Source organism: Enhydra lutris, unplaced genomic scaffold (genome assembly GCF_002288905.1).
Source record: "Enhydra lutris kenyoni isolate GAN:26980312 unplaced genomic scaffold, ASM228890v2 scaffoldscaffold9, whole genome shotgun sequence".
NCBI lineage: Eukaryota > Metazoa > Chordata > Mammalia > Carnivora > Mustelidae > Enhydra > Enhydra lutris.
In genome coordinates this window covers 59100348-59124607 of record NW_019154093.1, presented here as the reverse complement: position 1 = coordinate 59124607, position 24260 = coordinate 59100348, and the positions used below count along the sequence as shown (strand labels likewise).

The 24260-nt window shown below is 37.6% G+C and overlaps 1 protein-coding gene and 1 pseudogene across 3 annotated transcripts in view; one reads left to right on the top strand and one right to left on the bottom strand.

Annotated features, from left to right (window-relative positions):
* The window catches only part of LOC111142803 (family with sequence similarity 69 member A), a 131452-nt gene that overhangs the window by 26892 nt on the left and 80300 nt on the right, over window positions 1-24260 (top strand). The gene's annotated exons all lie outside the window — the stretch shown is intronic.
* LOC111143649 lies at window positions 1562-3267 on the bottom strand (annotated as a pseudogene).

The following is a 24260-nucleotide window of genomic DNA, read 5'->3' as shown; positions in this document are numbered from 1 at the left end:
AATCCCAATTATTCTAATATTGTTTCATCTTATATTATATTCTTCTCTAATATTATTTTACTTATCTCTCGAATTCTCCCCTTGTGGTCCAGTAGTTGTTTGTCTCTCTTTTGCTCAGCTTCTTTATTCCCTGTCATTTGGTCTTCTATATCACTAATTCTCTCTTCTCCCTCATTTATCCTAGCAGTAAGAGCCTCCATTCTTGATTGCACCTCATTAATACCTTTTTTGATTTCAACTTGGTTAGATTTTAGTTCTTTTATTTCTCCAGAAAGGGATTTTATTTCTCCAGGCAGAGTTTCTTTAATATCCTCCATGCCTTTTTCGAGCCCAGCTAGCACCTTGAGAATCATCATTCTGAACTCTAGAACTGACATATTACCAATGTCTGTATTGATTAAGTCCCTAGCCATTGGTACTGCCTCTTGTTCTTATTTCTGTGGTGGGTTTTTCCGCCTTGTCATTTTATCCAGATAAAAATATATGAATGGCAGAATAAAATACTAAAAGGGTGGCAAAGACTCCAGAAAAATGTACACTAATCAAATCAGAAGAGACCCAAAACCGGGGGGAGAAGAAAGGGGATAAAAAGAAATTAAAAAGAAATAAATATATATTAGACTGGTGAATAGAACAGAGACACCCACTTGATTTTGGGTGTATTTTGGTCTCTTAGAAAAATTACCTCCCAAAATTTTAAAGAAAAAACTTATAAATATACAAAAATAAGGGTAAACACAATGAAAGGATGGAATATGACTATAAAGATGAAAATTAAAACAAAAATTCTAAAAAAGGAATGATAAGTTGGTTAGAAAAAGAAAGAAGAGGGAAAAAAAAAAGGGGAGAGAATGTGCTCAGGCTGGAGACTAGACCAAAGCCCTGTGCTAGATTTAGGGTATATTTTGATCTATTAGAAGAAATTGTATCCCAAAATTTTTTAGGAAAAAACCCCTCACGTTATTATATAAAAAATAAGGTTAAATACAATGAAGGATAAAATATGACTGTAATAATGAAGGTTTAAAACGATTTTTTTTTTTAAAGATTTTTTATTTATTTATTTGACAGAGAGATCACAAGTAGGCAGAGAGGCAGGCAGAGAGAGAGGAGGAAGCAGGCTTCCTGCTGAGCAGAGAGCCCGATGCGGGGCTCGATCCCAGGACTCCGAGATCATGACCCGAGCCGAAGGCAGCGGCTCAACCCACTGAGCCACCCAGGCGCCCCAAAAAAACGATTTTTTTAAAAAGGTATTGTTAAGATAAACTAGTTAAAAAATGTTAAAAGAGGAAAGAGGAAGAGTTAAAAAATTAGAATAAGGAAAAAAATAAAATTAAAAAAAATTAATTAACTTTGCAAGACTAGAGGATCATGGGAAGAAAGCCATGAATTAATTCCATGCCTTTGCTTTCCCCAGCTCTAGAGATCCGCTGTTCTCCTTGACCAGTGAGCTTGGACTTGGCTGGATGTTTTTGCTGATCTTCTGGAGGAGAGGCCTGTTGTAGTGATTCTCAAATGTCTTTGCCCAAGGTGGAATTGCACTGCCCTTGCCAGGGCCAGGCTAAGAAATCTGCTCGAGTTTGCTCTCGGGGGTTTTTGTTCCCTGAATGCTTTCCGTAGAGCTCTTTTGGAATGTGGTTGATTTTCTGTTCCTAGAATGGCTGCTCTTCTCTTGGATCTCCTGTTGAGTTTGTAGGTGTTCAAAATGGTTGATCACTATCTAGCTGAACTCCTGCGACCTGATGTCATTTCAGTCCGCTACTCCTCCGCCATCATGCGTCTCCCATCTTGGCCTTGTTTTTAAAAAGTTTACTTAAACCCTAAGCTAGCTAAAAACCCTTTTTGATACACAATTGATACAGAAAATGCTTTCCCTCTAATCTCAATTTAACATAAATGGAAAAGGTGAGGGGGGAAATGTAGACAAATTTCTTCAGCAGCATATATGACTAAATCCATCTACCACCTTAAACTAGAATGTCCATTTTTGATCCCATTAAAAAGTGCTGGGCAAATATCAGAAGTTACCCACTTCATAAACAATTTCAGGGTCATGATAAGTAAACTATTTTTGAAACACTTCAAAACTTTTAACATTAAACTAGAAGAATCATCTCTTACTTGTAAGAAAGAAAGGTATAAGAGAAAGTAAAAGACACTTAAACTAAACTCATTTGTAATCCTCTTTGAACAAAAGAAATGAAAAAATAATTGTAAATTAGCTAAGCTCTGTGCTCTAACCAAACTAATTAATTAGTGATTTTAAGTGGCAGCAGCTCACCTGATTGGGTAGTTTGACAGTTTTGAATACTTTTGCAATGATTTTTCTTAAAATGCAGACACTAAATGATCTGGTCATATAATGTTCATCTTGGGCATTCTGCATTTCTTTGCCAATCCTGTAGCTAAGGATCTTGTTCCAATCAATCTTAGTCATGTAAATGGCAACTGTCAAGGTAAAGTTTTAAAAGTAGTGTCTGACATCATCTGGTAATTCTCACTGGTAGTGGTGTACTATTCATTTTCTGCAGCTTCTATAATCTTTATAAATTCTTTTGCTCTTTGTGCTTCAGTAGATGCTGTTAGGAAATCTTGTATATCTTTATGACTCACTAACTGAATATTACTATCTTCATAATAATGAACCTGAATTTTCAAGATGCCAACCACCTGAGCCTGAGTGGTTGAAAAAGTGATTGGAAACTTCCACTCTGACCTCCAGTGATGGTTCCAAAAGTTTTTTTTCTTGGAACTGATAGCTTTCTTTGCATGCAACAATGCTTTGCTATCCATCTTTTTTTTTTTTTTCTTTTTTTTTTTTTTTTGGCCATATATCAGTGTAGACCCCATTTGGATAATGGATAATGTTCTTTTATATACACTCACAGAACAGTCTCTACTGAAGTTCTCCATGTTTCAACACATTTTCTCTTTCATATGGTCTTGGATCAGTTGCTTCCTTTCTTAAGTGATCAAATTTGAAAGAGATTCTGTTTTGGGAACCCAAAAACTTTCCATTTCCCAAGTTGCCATGTTCTGTTATCAATATCTGATCTTTATAACCTTCAATTTTTCTGGAATAAACTGGTCCAAGTTATACTGTGCAAATGCATGAGCTGCTCCTTCCCTAAGAAGATTATCATTATTAAATGGCAGCCAAACATCATTAAACACCTCATTAAACTCTCCAGGAGGGGCATGAATAATGAATTTTGCTGCTCTGTACACCTTCTCCTCATTAGACAACTGCTCTTCCAGATCCGCCATTTTCCTTCTGGCAACAAACCAGATGATGGTGGCATGATGGCAGTAACCACTTGACTTCCCCTCACACCCATCTCCTTTATGTAGTTTTCCTCATTATGTTTAAGAATCTTTAAAATCAAAGTTTACAGTATATTTATATTTTAATTGGTTAGTAATAATAATTGTAACGAAAACTCAAACCAGAAGAAATTGTTTTAACACTTGAAGTCTTTTATTACAGAAAATAGAAATTTATTTTTAATTTATAGACAGATTTTTTGTTGAGGAAAAATGTAACACTGTCAGTAAAAGACTTTCAAACATAAAATACATTACATTAGAGATAATTTGTATTGGAGGAATCACCTTTTCTCAAGCCTTTGTTAAAGCTTACTATATGGCTTCATTAATCAATATAGTGTGATACTAGTGGAGAGATAAACACAGATCATTGAAGTAACATAGGGAACCCAGGAATAGAGTCACATAAAATATGCCCAATTTTTTACAAAGAACCTAAAAGCAATTCAAAAGGAGGAGAAATAGCTTTTTAATGAGTGGTGCTGAAGCAATTAGACATCCATTGGCAAAAAAACAAAATAAAACAAAAACAAAAACAAAAAAAACAACCTTTACCTAAATCTTATATAAAAATGAACTCAAAATATATCATAGACATAAATGGAAAACACAAAACTATAAAACTTCTAGAAAAAAGTGAAGAAAATATTTGGGGTCTATAACTAGGCAAAAGGTTCTTAGACTTGATACCAAAAACATGATCCATAAAAGGAAAAATTAATAAATTTTATCTCATCAAAATTAAAATCTTCTACTTTGCATGACCTTGTTAAGAGGATGCAAAGACAGGCTACAGATGGAGAAAAACATGTTTGCAAGCCACATATCTGACAAAGAACTAGTATCTAGAATATCTAAAGAACTCTCAAAACTGTAAAAGACAATCCAATTAGAAAATGGGAAAAAGACATGCACAGACCTTTCACTGAAGAGGATGCACAGCTGGCAAATAAGCACATGAAAAGATGTTCAACCTCATTAGCCATTAGGGAAATGCAAATTAAAATTACAACGAGATATCACTGGAATAGCTAAAATAAAAAATATTGACAACACCAAATGCTGGCAAGGATGCAGAGAAGCCATATCATTTATACATTGATGGTGGAAATATAAAATGATATAGCCACTCTGGAAAACAGTTTGGCAGTTTCTTAAAAAACTAACCATGCAACTACTATATAACCCAGCAGTTAAATCCTTGGGCCTTTATCCCAGAGAAATGAAAACTTGTTGCTGTAGGCTGAATTGTGCCCTGCCCTAAGTCCATACGTTGAAGTCCTAAGTCCCCAATTTGTGGGTATTTGGAGATGTGGCCTTTGGGAGATAATTAGAGTTAGATGAGGTCAAAAGGCAGGGCCTTCATGATAGGATGATAAGAATGATACATTTAAGGTGATATAACAGCAAAATAGCGATATTTACAATATGTTAGAAATTACTCCTTTCCTACTACTTAAACTTATGGTGAAAAATTTTAGATGTCAGTTTAAGAATGTGTGAGGAGATGTAAGGTTTTCAAAATTTTCTTGGGGTTCTGCAAGTAAAAAAGCCAGATTTCAATAATGTAGCCATTGGTGAAGGGGCTATATTCCAAAATTGTATTTTTTTTAATTTTTTAATTTTTTAAAGATTTTATTTATTTATTGACAGAGATCACAAGTAGATGGAGAGGCAGGCAGAGAGAGAGAGAGAGGGAAGCAGGCTCCCTGCTGAGCAGAGAACCCAATGCGGGACTCGATCCCAGGACCCTGAGATCATGACCTGAGCCGAAGGCAGCGGCTTAACCCACTGAGCCACCCAGGTGCCCCTCAAAATTGTATTTTAAAAGAAATCAGAGTCTGGGGCTCCTGGGTGGCGCAGTAGGTTAAGAATCTGACTGTTGATTTCGGGTCAGGTTGTGGTCTTAGAGTCATGGGATGGAGCTCCGCATGGGGCTCCAGGCTCAGTGTGGAGTCTGCTTGAGATTTCCTCTCCCTTTCCCTCTACCCCTCCTACTCATGTTCTCTCTCTTTCTTTCAAATAAGTAAATCATTAAAAAAAAGAAGTCAAAATCTTAATTGCCAGAGATAGTTAAAATAAATATTAAAGAACCCGGGAGCTGCCAGTTAAGGGTGGGATTAAAAAGGAAGAAGAGTTGTGCTGTGTTTAGATGCTGTCATTGGCCTTTAATGCCTGTTTTTTGAATTAGTACAGGTGTGTTCAGTTGCTGCATTCTAAATAGGCAAGAGAAAAAAGGAAAGTGAGGCAGGGGAGGGTTGTGTTTTTAGCAGTCTGTGTTAGGGAGGGCAGAGGGACAAGGGATATTCATTATCCTAAAATGACTACAACCATTAGATAATGCATGATTTCAGACTTCCTGTTTCTACATCCCCAAAAGAAAAACTCTCTTTATGCTTGATGATGTCCCAGTCTTAAATAGGGGGTTAAACCTTCCATGTCACTATTGGCTGACTTAATATACACCAGTACTTTGGGCTTAGCTAATGTTATAGTGTAAATTAACTGCAGTCACTTGATAGATGTAAATTAATCTGATTGTTTCCTAGTTGGGAGGGGAATGGAATGTGAGGGAAAGGGTTATGGAATACAAGGGGGTGTTTGGGAAGGTAGGGAAGCAGAGTTATGCTTTGAAAGCTGCAAATAGAAGCAGAAAGTAAGATATTTTGGTCTTGCTAATGGATTGCTTAAACATGATTTATGAATATTTTGGTTAATATTTTAAAATACTGCTGACTGCTTTATTAAGGAATTTATATCTCTGAGGATTAATTAACCTAAAATAGATCCCATTAAATCAGACTAATATAAAAGTGGCCCATAGCTTGATCTACCAAATAAATTTGAAAGTCATTATGTTACGTAGACTTCCCTCCCCAAAGGTGATAGAAATTAACTATACAAAATGATAGTACTGGGTTATAAATGTCTTATATAGCAAATGTTTTTATTGAAGTGATTTTGAACTTAAAGAAAAGTGGAAAGAATTCTAATGTTATAATATATTAAGATGAGTAATATGCTTTAGCGTTTCAAGCCTGTGATTTGCCTTATATCAAGCCCTTTGTCTTTATTAGCCTTATTATTTTCATTTACTGGTGAGATGATAATGATGGTTGATAAGAAAGTTCTTTCTTACCTCCCTAGTAACAATATTTTCAGTAATAAAAGAGGAATGCTTTAGCTTCCTCATAAAATGTTATAATATCCAAAAATTGATAAACTTTTGAATGGCTTTTAAAAAGCACTTTATGGGGGCACCTGGGTGGCTCAGTGGGTTAAAGCCTCTGCTTTCAGCTTGGGTCATGATCCCGGGGTCCTGGCATCTGCTCAGCGGGGAGCCTGCTTCCCTCTCTCTCTCTGCTTACCTTTCTGCCTACTTGTGGTCTCTGTCAAATAAATAAATAAAATCTTTAAAAAAAATAAAATAAAAAGCACATTATGACCATCTATGTTGTGTGCTTGCCTATTTCAAGAACTTTTTGAATTCAGATTAGTGACATGGCCAGTTTCTCCCTTCACACTATTTGTTTATGTTTATGGCTACCTTGGAAAAATCAATGTATTTTTTCTTACTGACATCTGTTACTATACCCATTACATAAAGATTTCTCAAAATTGATAGGCCAGTTATTTTTTTTTATTTTTTTTAAAGATTTTATTTATTTATTTGACAGAGATCACAAGTAGGCAGAGAGAGAGAAAGGAGGAAGCAGGCTCCCCGCCGAGCAGAGAGCCCGATGTGGGGCTCAATCCCAGGACCCTGGGATCATGACCTGAGCCGAAGGCAGAGGCTTTAACCCACTGAGCCACCCAGGCGCCCCAATAGGCCAGTTATTTTTAAAGTCTGTCGTATTGAATATAGAAAGTGTCATGTTGTATGATGATAAACAAATGCTTTAACCAACTACAAAGTCACACAAAATTTCTTTTTCATTTTCAATTTAAAAATGGCATATATTTGTTCCCTAATGTGGAAATCTTCTTCTAATATATTTTTAGAACTTCAAATAAGAAAACAGTTTACATTTCTACTTGAGGCAACGGCCTAGACAGAATAACACAATGGAGATATAGATGAATGCTCTCTGTGTTTACTAAAGAGAGCTGCATGCTCTTCCCATATGTATAAACACTTCCAAGAGGCAGGTAGTAAATGTATGTCTAGGGATATGAAGGGATGCACTTCATCTAAGTGGGTCGGTTATATTCAACGCTGTGTTGATCAGAACAGTATGGTACTGGCACAAAAATAGATAGATCAATGGAACAGAAGAGAAAACCCAGAAATAAACCCACAATTATAAGATCACTTAATCTTCAACAAAGTAAATTTTTAAAAAAATAAACTAAGGTGGCTCAGTGGGTCAAACGTCTGACTCTTGGTTTCAGTTCAGGTCATGATCTCATGGGTCGATATTGAGGCTTGTGTCAGCCCTACCCCTTTCAGCAGGGAGTCTGCTTGAGATTTTCCTCCTCTCCTCCTTCCTCCACTTGAGCGTGCTTGCGTGTATGCACTCTCTCTCTCTCAAATAAGTAAATCTTTAAAAAAATAAACTCTTGAGACTACATCAAAGTAAAAAGCTTCTACACAATGAAAGAAACAATAAAACTAAAAGGCACCCTGTGGAATTGGAGAAGGTATTTGCAAATGACATATCTGATAAAGGGTTAGTATCCAGAATATATAAAGAACTTATAAAACTCAACATCCGGAAAACAAATAATCTAATTTAAAAATGGACAGAAGACATGAACAGACATTTGTTCGAAAAAGACATTCAGATGGCCAACAGACACATGAAAAGATGTTCATTATCACTAGTCATGGAAATACAGATCCAAACTACAGGGCAATATCACCTCACACTTGTCAAGATGGCTAAAATCAACAACAAAAGAACAGGTGTTGGTGAGGACGTGGAGAAAAAGGAAGCCTTTTGCACTTGGAGAATGCAAACTCGTGCAGCCTCTGTGGAAAACAGTATCGAAGTTTTTCAAAAAGTTAAAAATTGAACTGCCCTGTGATCCAGCAATCACATTACTTCATATTTACCCACAAAATACAAAAACAATAATTCAAAGGGATACATGCTCTGCTGTGTTGATTGCAGCATTATATATAATAGCCAAGATATGGAAGCAGCCCAGTGTCCATGGATGATGAGTGGATAAAGAAGATCATGTGCGCGTGCGTGCACACACACACACACACACACGCTCTCTCATTCTATCTCTCTCTCTCTCAAATAAATGAAATCTTTTTAAAAAAATAAGCTGTTAAACATTTGTATTGTAGGTCAACTGGTGGCATGGGCTTTCTGTCTTAACACCCACTTTTCATTTAACAGCCCAGTCCCCCTATGAATCTTTTTTTTTTTTTTAAAGATTTTATTTATTTACTTGAGAGAGAGAGAGAGAGTACAGAGGGAGAGGGAGCCCTATGCCTGGCTCGAACCCAGGATTCCGAGATCACGACCTGAGCCAAAGGCAGATGCTCAACTGACTGAGCCACCCAGGTGCTGCCCCCTCTATGAGTCTTTGTTTAAAAAGTGTGTGTGAGGGGCGCCTGGGTGGCTCAGTGGGTTAATGCCTCTGCCTTTGGCTCAGGTCATGATCCTGGGGTCCTGGGATGGAGCCCTGAATCGGGCTGTCTGCTCAGCGGGGAGCCTGCTTCCTCCTCTCTGTCTGCCTGCCTCTCTGCCTACTTGTGATCTCTGTCTGTCAAATAAATAAATAAAATCTTAAAAAAAAAAAAAGTGTGTGTGAGGGGTTGGGAGGATGTTCAGTTCGTATGTAGCCTTCTAAAGTGATTAAGCAAAAGCCAAAGAAGATTATCATCACCCTATCCTGTAAAGTCCCCAGTATGACAATGAGGCAGGGATATAATGGTGGTTAAGGACATCAGCTTGAGAGTCAGACTCACCAGGATTTAGGTCCTGACTCGACCACATTTGTGCTGTTTGCTTTTAGACAACATACTCAGCTTGTATTTCCTTAGCTGTAAAATCATGAAGATGATAAAATTGGTTCATGGAGTTAGGAGAATGAAATGAAATAATGTATGTAGTGCATCTTGCTGTTATAGCTCATAATAAGAACAATGATAAGGGGAGGGATAAGAAAATCATTGTTTTTCTAATGCCTTTTTAATTTTTTCAAGTCAGAAAAGAGCAAATTCCTTACCTTGGACTGTTAATAGACCTCTAATTCTGTGAACCTGTGAATTTGCTAAAGGTTAATCTGCAGTTAACTTAAAATCAGTTTAACTATTAGCCCTTACAGTGTATTTTGACATTATTCAAGGGGGGCTGATTTTTTTTTTTTTAGATTTTTTATTTATTTATTTGACAGAGATCACAAGTAGGCAGAGAGGCAGGTAGAGAGAGAGAGGTGGAGGCAGGCTCCCTGCGGAGCAGAGAGCCCGATGCGGGGCTGGATCCCAGGACCCTGGGATCATGACCTGAGCTGAAGGCAGAGGCTTAACCCACTGAGCCACCCAGGCGCCCCAAGGGGGGCTGATTTTTTATGTGAAAGGTCAGAACCTTAACACGAAATAACAAGGAAAGGTATTGCTTCTTAACTTTTTACTGAAGTTTAAATGAATATGGAAGAGTGCATATTTGATAAAAAAGAAAAATAGGACCTTGGGGCCCCTGGGTGGCTTAGTAGTTAGTTGTCTGCCTTCAGCTCAGGGGCCTGGGATCAAGCCCCACATTGGGCTCCCTGCTCAGTGGGAAGCCTGCTTCTCTCTCTCCCATTCCCCCTGCCTATGTTCCTCTCTCTCGCTGTGTCCCTGCCTGTCAGATAAATAAATAAAATCTTAAAAAAAAAAATAGGCGCCTGGGTGGCTCAGTTGGTTAAGCATCTGACTCTTGATTTCCACTCAGATCACAATCTCAGGGTTGTGAGATTGAGCCCCGTGTCAGGCTGGCATGGAGCCTGCTTGAGATCCTCTCTCCCCATCCCTCTGCTGCTCTCCCTTAAAAAAAAAAAAAAAAAAAAAAGTTAAAAAAAGAAATAGAACTTGTCAGCACGAAGCCCCCTTTATGTTCTGTCAGCCCCGCCCCCGTGATGGTGCCCACTGTCCTGACTTCCATTGGAGGAGATTGGTTTTGTCTGTTACTGTTTTAGTTTATACCTATGGACTCATGCCTTTTGGGTCTGACCTCTTTAGTTTAGCATTATATTTGTGAGCCTCTTCCTTACTGTCACATGTAGTTAAACCTCTTCACTCTCATTGCTGTGTAGTATTTTATGTGAGCATACTCCAACTTATTTGTCTATTCTACTGTTAATGGCTGTTTGGTTTGCATCCAGTTTTTAGCTTTTACAAATATTGAAGCTGTGAACTTTTTAGTGCTTGTCTTTTAGCGAATATTTATAAGTATTTCTGTTGGAGTGGAATTGCTGGGTCATAGATATGCCTACCTTCAGTTTTAACAAATAATTACAATCAGTTTTCCAGAAAGATTGTACCAGTTTATACCACCAGCAGTGTATGTGCATTCCTTGCATTGCTCCATATCGTCACCACTGCTTGGTATTGTAACTCCTCTTCATTTTAGATGTTCTGATGTATATAGAATAATATCACATTGTGGTTTTAATTTGCATTTGCCTGATGACTAAGGAAGCTGGACATCTTTTCAGGTTTATTTGCTATTTGGATAGCCTCTTTTGGAAAGTCACACAAATTCACATCTTTTGTTCACATTTCTGTTGAGTGGTCTATATTTTTCTTAATGATTCACAGAAATGCTCTATGTAAAATCTATATGAGTCATTTTCAAATATGTTATTTTTAGATCTTCTTCCCCTTTTGTGGGTTGTCATTTTGCTGTACTAATGGTGTCTCTTAATGAACATAAATTCTTAATATAAGCATATTTATCAATTTTTTTCTTTTGTGGTCGAAGTTTTTATGTCCTATTTAAGAGGATACAAATACTTCAAATACTCTAAAGTCACAAAGATATGTTTTTCTCTGAGCTTCGTTGTGTTATCTTTCATACTTAGAATTATAGTCCATTAGGGATCAATCTTTGTAAATGATATAATGAGAGAGGTTAAGACATTCCCCCTCCCCCAACTGATAGTCAGATGGCCTTTGCTGAGATTTTTCAAAAAGCAGCATGAATATTTTGGTGATGGTTGAGTCATTCACTGCTAGAATGAGTTCCAATCCTAGCCCCAAAAGAGACTGAAGGAGCATTTTAAGACCTGTGTTTCTTTCTGATCTGCTGTTTAAGCTCCAGCACAATAAAGCAGGTATGGATTTTTATTGAGATTCCCCTAGGCTGAATGTCATGTACACTAGGGTTAGATAGAAGTATAATATCCTGTAACTGTGAAGTAATGCTTGCAAGTTATTCATGATGGATTAGTCACCAGTAAATGTGCTATAAGGAAGCTGGAGTGATTGGAGAAAGATGTTGATCTGACATTATCTAGCTTTGGACTTTATATGAAAGGTTCCAAAATCTAAGCTCAATAATAATATCACCTTTCATTTATAGGACAGTTTGCTGAGTACTTTCATTTAGATCCTTATGGTAACTAGCACTGCAAGGTTTTCTTTTTTTTTTTTTTTTTAATTTATTATTATGTTCAGTTAGCCAGCATATAGTATATCATTAGTTTTTTTTTAATTTTTTAAAGATTTTATTTATTTTATTTGACAGACAGAGATCACAAGCAGGCAGAGAGGCAGGCAGAGAAAGAGGAGGAAGCAGGCTCCCTGCTGAGCAGAGAGCCCAACGATGCCAGGCTTGATCCCAGAACCCTGGTATCATGACCTAAGCCGAAGTCAGAGGCTTTAACCCACTGAGCCACCCAGACACCCCTAGTTTTTTTTTTTTTTTTTAAGGATTTTATTTATTTATTTATTTGACAGAGAGAGAGAGAGAGAGATCACAAGTAGGCAGAGAGAGAGAGAGGAGGAAGCAGTCTTCCTGCTGAGAAGAGAGCCCGATGCAGGGCTTGATCCCAGGACCCTGAGATCATGAGCTGAGCCAAAGGCAGAGGCTTAACCCACTGAGCCACCAGGCACCCTACATGATTAGTTTTTGAGGTAGTATTCAATGATTCAAGACAGATACTATTGTCCCAGTTTAACAGAGGGAAAAACCGGGAAATTCGTAAGTTTTTAATTATCCTGGTAAATAATTTGATAAAACTGATAACCCAATATTCTTATTGTTCTGACCCAACCACTTTTATAAGACTGCTCTAGGCAAATTGAATCAGAGATACAGACAGGCCCAAGATATGATTTATTCTCTCAAAGGGATATAAAGCTTCAGTGTTTAATCAAAACAGAAATATTTTAGGTCTGACGAATGAGCTGGATCTTGGAGGGGTTTCAGTGCATAGAGTTTAATAATCTCACATTTTCCTGTTGTCTTCTCTTTACAGCCATCAGTTGGATTAGCTCTTTACGATGCCTTAATCCCTTTCTCTAGCACCTTATAAATGAATTTGTGTTTGATGTCTGTTAGCAAAGGGACATAGGACCTAAATGCAGTTAAACTAGACATAAAAGCTGGTGAGAATTTAATTTTATAAGTATAACTCAGAGGTCCTCAAATTTGCATGATCCTACTCAGTTGTAAAATCCTGGGCTGGTGGTTGCAGGGACTATGTTTATACCTTCTTGTTTTCCCTAGAGTAGCTAACAGTGAATTGCATGTAATGAACATCTATAGTCTGTAGAAACTAACAACTGTCTCAAGTAAAAAAATGAAGGTAAAAGCTGTTTCTCCTAATGGTAGATGAAAAAAAAAAAAAAGATCTAAGTGACCCGCTCATTAGAAGTCTTGAACATAAATCCTTCAGGGCCATATATAACTGTTTTCAGTACAGCAATAGATCGGGGTTCTTCATATCTGACAGAGGTGTGTGGTACTTCTGGTAGAGCCAGACTGAACAGCCACTCTGAGCTTTTATGTGCTTCTCTGTTCCTTTTTCAGAAAAACTAGACTTGGGTTTTCAAGACTACTTGGTGAAATGAATGCAGAGAGTGATCTAAATCACCATAAATTCAACTATGTACTACCATTTTCTCCTGATAGTGTTCTCTCTGACTCTATACAGAGCCAGATCTACTGCTTTTTTATAGTGGAGTTATTTTCTGTGTTTTAATTTGTTTAGTTAACTAAGTATGGATCGTTGTGTTTATTTCTTTGCTCTGTTATTTGAATGTTGTAAGGTAATAAGGATTAGATATCATCAAGTTACCAAGAATTGTATTTTAAATGATGGAATTGGTTCACCAGGGTGGCTCGGTTGGTTAAGCGTCCAAGTCTTGGTTTCGGCTCAGGTCATGATCTCAGGGTCCTGGGACTGAGCTCCCCCCCCAATCCCCATCACTTTCAGCGGGGAGTCTGCTTCTCTCTCTCCCTTTGCCTCTCCCTTCTGCGCGCGCGCACACACACACACACACACATTCTCTCTCTAACATAAATAAGTAAATCTTTAAATGTTGGAAAAGATGAATTCCTAAGTATAATGATCCCAATCCAACCTGCTTATTTTATAGGTAAGGAGGAAACAAGGCCCATATCACACACCTAGTCATTGGCAGAGCTAAGATTTAATTCTTAGCTATGATCCTAATTCCAGTGACCTGATACTTTTAAATATATTGGGCCATAATTTTTAAAGAATCTTCCCAGGTTTAAAGATACAGAATTTCTGGGGTACCTGGGTGGCTCAGTGGGTGGGGCGGCTGGGTGGCTCAGTGGGTTGAAGTTTCTGCCTTCCGTTCAGGTGATGATCTCAGGGTCCTGCGATCGAGCCCTGCATTGGGCTCTCTCTGCTTGGCAGGGATCCTGCTTCCCCCTCTCTCTCTGCCTGCCTCTCTGCTTACTTGTGATCTCTGTCAAATAAATAAATAAAAATCTTAAAAAAAAAAGATACAGAATTTCTTAGATGTGTTTTAATAGTTTGGAATCCAGTTCTAGACTCATTTTACTTTGGTGACTCTGGGACTTAAAATATACAGTCCTTTTAAAAACTATTATGTACAGGGTCACAAAACAAAAGTGTATTACCATTTTTAGTAAAATACTGATTGAGGAAGAGCATATGACATTCAAGTTTTAGATTAAATAAAAAGAGTTTAAGGGGCGCCTGGGTGGCTCAGTGGGTTAAGCCTCTGCCTCCGCTCAGGTCATGATCTCAGGGTCCTGGGATCGAGGCCCACATCGGGCTCTCTGCTGGGTGGAGAGCCTGCTCCCCCCTTCTCTCTCTGCCTACTTGTGTTCTTTCTCTCTCTGTCAAATAAATAAAATCTAAATAAATAAAGTTTAATATACAAGTGACACATTCTTTTAAATATTATTTAGAAAGCTAGTACTGCTTAATAGAAAGGTGGAAAGATTATTAAACTGGGAGTCTCAAGGCCTGTGTTTGGTACTGTCCCCAACTAGCTGTGTGACTGTGGGCAAATGACCTACCTTTGCTGCACTTTGGTTTGCTTGTCTGTACAATAAGGAATGAAGGCTAGAATTAAAACTGTCTCTCTGGTAAATAACTCTCATTATTGCAGAATGTGAGAAATTAAGCAGAGCAAGTTTGTTGTCAGAAGTCTTTAGACATGAAAATGATCTGTGCCTCCTATTCTTTATCTTGACACTACTAAGTAACCACAGACCAGCCAGCCAGCAATCAGTCTTCATCTGTAGGGCAGCCAGTGTTGTCCATGTATAGAAGTCTGGAGAAGGGCCAGATTTTATTTTTGCCAGAAACACTCTTGGCAAATCTGGGTCCCTAGAGATGTCTGTTTAATTTTGTGGTGCAGTGCATGGTTTAGTGAAAAAGAAAAGGAATGCTGAGCTATTTCATTCTAAATATTCTCAGAGACAGCTTATGTTCTTTGTTTCCATACTATCTGTGTTTCAAGATGTTTCGAGGGTAGAGGTGAGCCAAAATGAAATGGAAAGAGGAAGGCAGGAAAACTTCTACAGTGTATGCTGACTCTGGAAATGATCTTGAACTGTATGAGTGATGTGTGTGTTTACATATATTGAAAACTTCTGATATATGTATGTAATATTAAAATCTTACACATTTGTCATTTGACTTGTGCTAATTTTTTTAAATTAGTCTCCTAGATTTAAATTGCTTAAAAAAAAAAACTTTTTCTTTTATTTGTGGCATTTCCCATAGATATTTCAAAACTATCCCATTATCTTGCCTTCTGGAAATAAAGGTAAAAGTATTTGAGTTTGAATAAATTTTCCACTGATGTTTATTCATTTGTAAAGATCCCAGTTAACATCTAGATAAAATCTACTTGTTTGAGAAAATTTGTAACCAAAAGATAAAGGCTGAAAATTCAATATCAATTTCTTAAAGATTTATTTATTTATTCAATAGGAATACATTTAGTTGAAGCTGCATTTACAGATCTTCCTCGACTTAATGAGGACCGGGTTACATCGTGATCAACCTGTGGTAATTTGACAATGCATTTACTACACCTGGCCTCGTAGCTTAGCTTCTCCTATCTGAAAGGTGCTGAGTGTACTTACATTAGCCTACAGGTGGGCAAAATCATCTGACACAAAGTCTATTTTATGATCAGGTGTTGAATATCTCATGTAATTTAGGGAATACTGTATTGAAAGTGAAAAACAAATTGGTCATTTGGGTATAGAATGGTTGTCATTGTAACAGTTGTTGACCCTCATATTCGGGTGTCACAAGAGAGGATAGTACTGAATACTGCTAGCCTGGGAAAAAATCAACATTCACAATTCGAAGTGCAGTTTCTACTGAATGTATGTCACTTTTGCACCATTGCATGGTCGCACCAATTGACTTCGGGGACCACCTGCTGTTAAAATGTCATTGTATGTCACCATTGATCACCATCCTTCATCTTCTTAATTTTTTCTGTCTTCCAGATAGCTTTAACATCCTTTTCTCCTAACTTGCATATCCACTAGTTAACAAATCCTAATAATTTTATTTTCATGATGTCTCTCAGATTTCACTGTTCATCTTACTGCGTTTGGCTTGTCCTAATCAAGGCCGGGCATAGACTGCTGCAATAACGTCCCATGTAGGCTCCCTGCTGGGAGAGGTATTCCCTCTCACAGAGTAAGCTCAAATCCAGATCAGTCTTTAAACATCACTTTTACTAGGCTTCATATCTGTTTAGAAATCTTAAGACTTCTTAATTTAGTTCTCATTACTGCCAGGCATTTAAAGCCCTCTATATGTAATACTTTCTCTTCGAACTGAATTAATTTGCAAATGATGTTTTGAGCATCTTTTTGGGAGATGCTGTGCAAAGGTAAAAATAAATAAAATCTAGCTTCTTGCAGATGTACAATATTAGCATTGATGTTAACATCTCCAAGATTTTTTTTTTTTTCCATTTAGAAGCTAGTTCTGCTTCATTCCATTCTACTTAAACTGTTCTTGGCTAAGTCATTAGTAATCTCCTTATTCCCAGAGTCATCAGGCAATTTTCCATTGTAATTGTTTACTTTTTTATGCCATTGGGTACTGTTGACCAGGTCTGCTTTTTTGACACTATTTCCTTCTTCAGTTTCTAAATGTAGAAACTCTTCATATTTTCTATTTCTCTTTGGAACTCTTTTTTTTTTTTAATTAAAAAAAAATTTTTTTTAAGTAATCTCTGTACCCAAGGAGGGGCTTGAACTCATAGCCCTGAGATCAAGAGTCACATGTTCTACTGGCTGAGCCAGTCAGGAACTGACTGGAACTTTTTTTCCTAAGGAACAAAGTTTTATTTTGTTAATCTTCTTTATTTTAGGTTGTTCTCTATTATTTTCTGTATTCTTCAATCTACCTCTTTGGTTGTTTTTTTCCTTTTTTTTTTTTTCTGTTCTTTTTCTAACTTCTTGAGATATATGTTTAGCTATTTAATTTTTTTAAAAATAGGCTTCAGGGGCACCTGGGTGGCTAAGTTGGTTGAGAGTCTGACCCTTGATTTCAGCTAAGATCATGATCTCGGGGTTATGAGATCCGGTCCCTAGTTGGACTCTGTGCTGGGCATGGAGCCTGCTTAAGATTCTCTCTCTGTCCCTCTTTCCCTGCTCCTCCCTCCCTAAAACAGACTTTATTTTTATAGCATTTTGGATCCATAGCAGAATTGATTGGAAAGTAGAGTTCCCATATACACCCCCCCCGCCAGATAGCCTCCCCCACCACTAAGGTCCTCCACCTGTGTGATGCATTTATTATATGTTGATGAACCTTCACTGATACTTCATAATTACCCAAGGTCTGTAGTTCACATTGGAGTTCATTCTTGGTGTACATTGTATGTGTTTGGACAAATGCATAATGATACGTACCCACTGTTACAATATTGCATAGAATAGTTACCCTGCCCAGAAAATCCTCTGCTGTACCCATCCTTCTCTGCCACCTTATAATCCTTGGTTATCGCTGTTCTTTTTATTTTCTCTATATTTTACCTTTTTCCAGAATGTCGTATACTTGAAATCAATCAGATGGGCTTCTTTCACTTAATGATAAGCACTTAAGGCCCCTCTGTGGCTTTTCATGGCTTGATAGCTCATCTCTTTTTAAGATTGAACAATACCCATTATCTGACTGTTCACAGTTTATTTATCCACTCCTGTAACGAAGGATATCTTGGTTACTTCTAAATTTTGGCAGCTATGAGTAAAGCTGCTATAAACATAGTCTGCAGGTTTTTGTGTAGACATGTTTTTAGTGAATTTGGTAAAAAGGAGCATGACTGCTGGATTGAACGGTAAGAGTATGTTTCATTTTGTAAGAAACCGCTGAGCCATTTTTTCAAAGTGAGTGTACTATTTAACATCCATATCAGCAATATGAAAGTTCCTATTGAACCATATCCTCTCCAGTTTTTGGTATTATCAGTGTTTTGAATTTTAGCCCATCTGATAAACACATAGTGGTATCCCAATGTTGTTCTAATTTGCAATTCTCTAATGGCTTATGGTGTGGAACATCTTTTCATATGTTTATTTGCCATTTGTATATCTTCTCTGGTGAAGTGTCTTCAGATCTTTTGGCTCTGTAATTTTTAATCTTTTTTAATTTTTAATCTTTTCTGATCTGTGGTATTAAGGCTATAGATACCCCTGTTAGTGCTTTAGCTGTTTATTTATATGATTTGAACCTTTTGAATTTTGTTGAGACAAAATTTATACCTCAGCACTAAAAAAAAAGTTCCATGTATGTGTAAAAATAACATATAGGAAGCAGTGTGGGGTGAAATATTCTGTATTAAGTCAGGTTTTCAAATCATGTTGTCACATTGTTCAAACCTTCTCCAGTCTTACTGATTTTTTTGGTCTACTAATGTTACCAATTAATGAGAGAGGTGTTCAGATCTCCCACCATAATTGTGAATTTGTCAATTTCCTATTATAGTTCTGTCATTTTTGCTTTATGTAACTTGAGATTGTATAATTGCAACCTGTTAATCCCCAAATGCTGTATTTCATGATGATTTCTCATTTATTATTAGGATGTATCCGTTGAAGTCTGTTTTGGCTGTGTACCGATAAAGTTATTACTGTCACTGGTAATACCAGCTATAACCACACCAGCTTTCAGTTTGTATTTGATTAGCATAGTTTTTTCCATTCTTTTACTTTCAGCATTTTTGTGTTCTTAAATTTGATGTGAGTCTTATGAATAGCACATCATTGGATTTTGTTTTGTTTTTATCTTTTAGAATCTTTGTCTTTCAACAGGCTGAAAATCTTTGTTTTTTTACAGCATTTTGTTGATTCATATTTTTTGTTGTTACTGATCTGTTTGAGTTTAAATCTGCTATCTTGTTTTGCTCCCTTAGTTTACGTAATACTACTGTGTTGGTTCTCTTCACACCTTTCTGAGTATTTATTTGCGTGTTTGGGGGGTGCCATTTTCTCTTCACTACTTAAATGCTTATGATCCCCAAGATCTTATTATTTGCCTTTTATTTTTCTTACTCTATTTACTTGTCCTAGGTGGCTTTATTCACACTCATAATTTCCACTACTACTTATTTGCTGAACTCCAGGCCTCAATATTCAAATGCCTCCTGAACCTCACCAGTTGGAAACCCTGTCACCACCCCAGACTGATCATATCCAAAACCATACTTATCTTCTTTTACTCTAAAACTGGTCCACTTTCTGTATTTCCTGGATTGGTAAATATCACTACTTTTTCTCTTTCAGTATATCCTCATCTCTTCTCCCTGCATATCCAGTCTCCAGATCTTAGAATCGTCTCCTTTCTGCTTCCAAAGCCACTGCCTTATTTTAGGTCTTTATCATAATTTGCCTAGCTCATTACAACAGTCTTCTGAATGGCCCTGCTGCATTTATTCTTACTTTACTACATTTTACTTTCCATTGCTTTCAGAATGATCTTAAAGAGTTTAAGCAGAAGAATGTCATTAGATTTGCATCTTAGATATATGACTGAAATTTTCTGGTGAATATGGCAGATAGTTATTTAAGTTTAATGGCTATGGCCTTGCATCTCTAGTAGATTCTGTAGAGCAATTAACTCTCAAACCTTTCAACCACAACCTGCAGTAAAAAAAATACATTTTATGCTACAACCCAGTACAGACAGACACACATACATACACACAAACTGGAACAAAAGTTTTATTAACAATACTTAATTATCCTGCATTCTGATATTCCTTAGTCTAAGCCGTTTCATTTTTTAAAATGCTGGCTCTTGGGTGCCTGGGTGGCTCAGTCAGTTAAGCATCTGCCTTTGATTCAGGTCAGGGTCCTGGGATCAGGTTCTTTGTGGGGCTCCCTGCTCATCGGAGAGTCTGCTTTTCTCTCTCTCTCTCTGCCCTTCCCCCCACCCCACCCCAGTTGTACTCTCTCTCTCTCTCTTTTAAAGATTTTATGTATTTATTAGAGAGAGAGAGAGCGTGAGCATGAGTGGGGTGGGGGCGGGCAGAGGAAGAAGCAGATCCCCTGCTGATCAGGGAGCCCAATGCGGGACTCTATCCTGAGACTCCAGGATCACGACTTGAGCTGAAGGCAGTTGTTCAACCAACTGAGCCACCCAGGTGCCCTGCTATCTCTTTCTCTCTTGCTCTCTCTTTCTGAAATAAATAATATCTTTTAAAAAATAAGTAAAATAGGGATGCCTGGGTGGCTCAGTTGGTTAAACGGCTGCCTTTGGCTCAGGTCATGATTCCAGGGTCTTGGGATCGAATCCCGCATTCTGCTCCTTGCTTGGCAGGGAGCCTGCTTTTCTCTCCGCTTCTGCCTGCTTGTGCGCGCTCTCTCTGTCTCTTTGATAAATAAATAAAATCTTAAAAAAAATAAGTAAAATAAAATGCTGGCCATAGTCCACTAAATACCTCTACTTTGAAAAACTCTGACCAAGAGAATGTCTCTTTCAATTGATCTTAGATCTTAGATCTTAGATGAAGGAACAAAGGCAATCCAATGGAGAAAGGATAGTCTTTTCAACAAATGGTGCTGAACAACTGGACATCCACATGCAGAAAAGTAAATTTAGACACTGACCTTACACCTTGTACTAAAAATGAACTCAAAATGGAGTGCATAGACCCAAATGTAAAACACGAAACTATAAAGCTAGAAAATAACACAGGGAAAAAAATCTAGGTGACTTTGTGTTTTGTGATGAGTTTTTAGGTTCAACACCAAAAGCATAGTCTATGAAAGAAAAAGTGATAAGTGGCACTTCATTAAAATTAAAAATTTCTACTCTGCAAAAGACACTTTTTTTTTAAAGATTATTTATTTATTTATTTGACACAGAGAGAGAGAGAGATCACAAGTAGGCAGAGAGGCAGGCAGAGAGAGAAGAGGAAGCAGGCTCCCCACTGAGCAGAGAGCCCGATGTGTGGCTCGATCCCAGGACCCTGAGATCATGACCTGAGCCAAGGCAGAGGCTTAACACACTGAGCCACCCAGGTGCCCCCTGCAAAAGACACTTTAAAAATGAAAAGACATGGGGCGCCTGGGTGGCTCAGTGGGTTAAGCCGCTGCCTTCGGCTCAGGTCATGATCTCAGAGTCCTGGGATCGAGCCCCGCATCGGGCTCTCTGCTCTCTAGGGGAGCCTGCTTCCTCCTCTCTCTCTGCCTGCTTGTGATCTCTCTGTCAAATAAATAAATAAAATCTTAAAAAAAAAAAAAATGAAAAGACATGGGGCGCCTGGGTGGCTTAGTGGGTTAAATCCTCTGCCTTCAGCTCAGGTCATGATCTCAGGGTCCTGGGATTGAGCCCCGCATCGGGCTCTCTGCTCAGCAGGGAGCCTGCTTCCCCCCTCTCTCTGCCTGCTGTCTGCCTACTTGTGATCTCTCTCTGTCAAATAAATAAATAAAATCTTAAAAAAAAAATAAAAAGACAAGCGACAGACTGAAGGAGATAATTGCAAAACATGTACATAGTAATGGATTAGTATCCAAAATATACAAAAAACTCTTAAACTCAACAACAACAACAAAAATAATTAAAAGTGGGCAAAAGGCCTAAACAGACACTTCATTAAAAAAGATATAGAAATGGCAAATAAGCATATGAAAAGATGCACTGTATAATAGACCATTAGGAACTTGAAAATTTAAACAATAGTGAGATACCATTTCATATCTATTAGAATAGTTAAAATTCAAAACACTGACAATACCAAATGCTGGTAAGAATGAGAAACAATAGGAACTCTCATTCATTGTTTGTAAGAATACAAAATGCTATGGTGACTATGGAAAATAGTTTGATAGTTTCTTACAAAGCTAAGTACAGCCCCTTACCATAAGATCCAGCAATCATGCTTTCAGGTATTTACTCAGATAAGTTGGAAATGTATGTCCACACAAAACTCTATACACAAAAGTTTACAGGAGCTTTATTTATAATTGTTGAAACTTGGGAGGGTGGTGCATGGGTGTCTCAGTCAGTTAAGTGTCTGACTCTTGGTTTTGGCTCAGGTCATGATCTCAGGGTTGTGGGATGGAGCTCTGTGTTGGGCTCCCCACTCAGCAGGGAGTCTGCTTGAGTTTTTCTTGCTCTGTCTCTCCCCCAACTTGTGATACACACATGCACACACACACACACACACACACACACACACACACACACACTCTTTCTCTCTCTCTCAAATAAATTAAATAAAAAAATCTCAAAAAAAAAAAACCAACTTGGACACTACCAAGATGTCCTTCAGTAGCTACATAGATAAACTGTGGTACTTGTTAACAATGGAGTATTATTCAGTCATAAAAAGGAATAAGCTATCAAGCTACAAAAAGACATGGAGAAATTTAAATGCGTATTGCTGAGTGAAAGAAGACAGTCCATAAAAGCTACACACTGCATGATTCCAACTTATATGACATTCTGGATAAGGCAAAACTATGGAGACAGAAAGAACAGTCGTTATCCAGGGTTGGAGTTGGGGAAAGATAGCTAGGTGGAGCTAATAAGGATTTTAAGGACAGTGAGATTATTCTGTGTGATGGTGGATACATGACCTTATGCATTTGTCAAAACTCATACAACTACACAACAGAAAGTGAACCCTAATGTAAATGGGGGTGGGGACAGAAGGGGTACTATATGGGAACTCTCTGCTCAGTTTTTCTGTAAATCTAAAATTGCTCTAAGAAATAAATCTGTTCATTTTTTTAAAAGCAAAAAGGGTATATCTCTTAATCATTCAACAGACATTTGTTAAGTATCTACAAGGTACTAAAGAGTGAAGTACTAGAAATATTAAATTATGGAAGACATATTTCAAAGAGTGTGTTGTCAATTGGGGTGATGTTTGCTTTGTTAGAAGTGTATATAGATTGTTACAAGACTCAGGGAGGGACCATGTTAGTCTGGGTTGGGGAGGAAGAAGGAGTGGCTGGAAAGGCCTATCAGAGTATTTAGGGTGAATAGTAGTTGACTGGATAAAAGTTTGTGTGTTAGGGAATGAGCACCTTCAGGAGATAATACTCTGTACAGATAAAATAGCATCTGAAAAGGCACAGAGTTAAGAATCAGCATGATATGAACAGGAAATTACAAAGAATTCTTTCCTTAGTTATGGGAAAGATTGCTTCTGGAGGAATGTGGGTTGTGAAACTAAGGAGGTAGATAATATCGTGAAGGGTTCTGTGTATTAAATGAGCTAAATGGGGCTTAACAAAACTTTTATTTTTTTATTATGTTCAATTAGCAAACATATACTACAACATGAGTTTTTGATGTAGTGTTCAACAATTCATTAGTTGCATATAACACACAGTGCTTACCGCAACACATTCCCTCCTTAATACCCATTAGTCTGTTACCCCATGCTCCTGTCCCTCTCCGTTCTGTAATCCTGTTTGTTTCCTGGAGTCCAGAAACTCTCATTGTTTGTCTCCCTCTCTGATTTCTTCCCATACAGTTTTCCCTTCCTTCCCTTATGGTCCTCTGCATTATTTCTTATATTCTGCATATGAGTGAAACCATATGATAGTTGTCTTTTTCTGCTTGACTTACTTCACTTAGCATAATACCCACCAGTTCCATTCATGTTGATGCAAATGGTAGGTATTCATCCTTTCTGATGGCTGGGTAATATTCCATCATGTATATGAAAGGGGAACCCTCTTACACTGTTGGTGGGAATGTAAGCTGGTACAGCCACTATTAACAAAACTTTTCTTTTTTTCTTTTTATTTTTTTGTAGTTTCAAGTTTTTATTTAAATTCTAGTTAGTTAATATAGTATAATATTAGTCTCAGGAGTAGAATTCAGTAATTCATCACTTACATATAACACCCAGTGTTCATCACAAGTGCATTGCTTACTACCCATCACCCATTTAACCCATCCCCTCACCCACCTCCCCTCTAGCAACCCTCCCTTTGTTCTCTACAGTTAAGAGTCTGTTTTATGGTTTGCTTCTCTTTTTCCCCTAGGTTCATCTG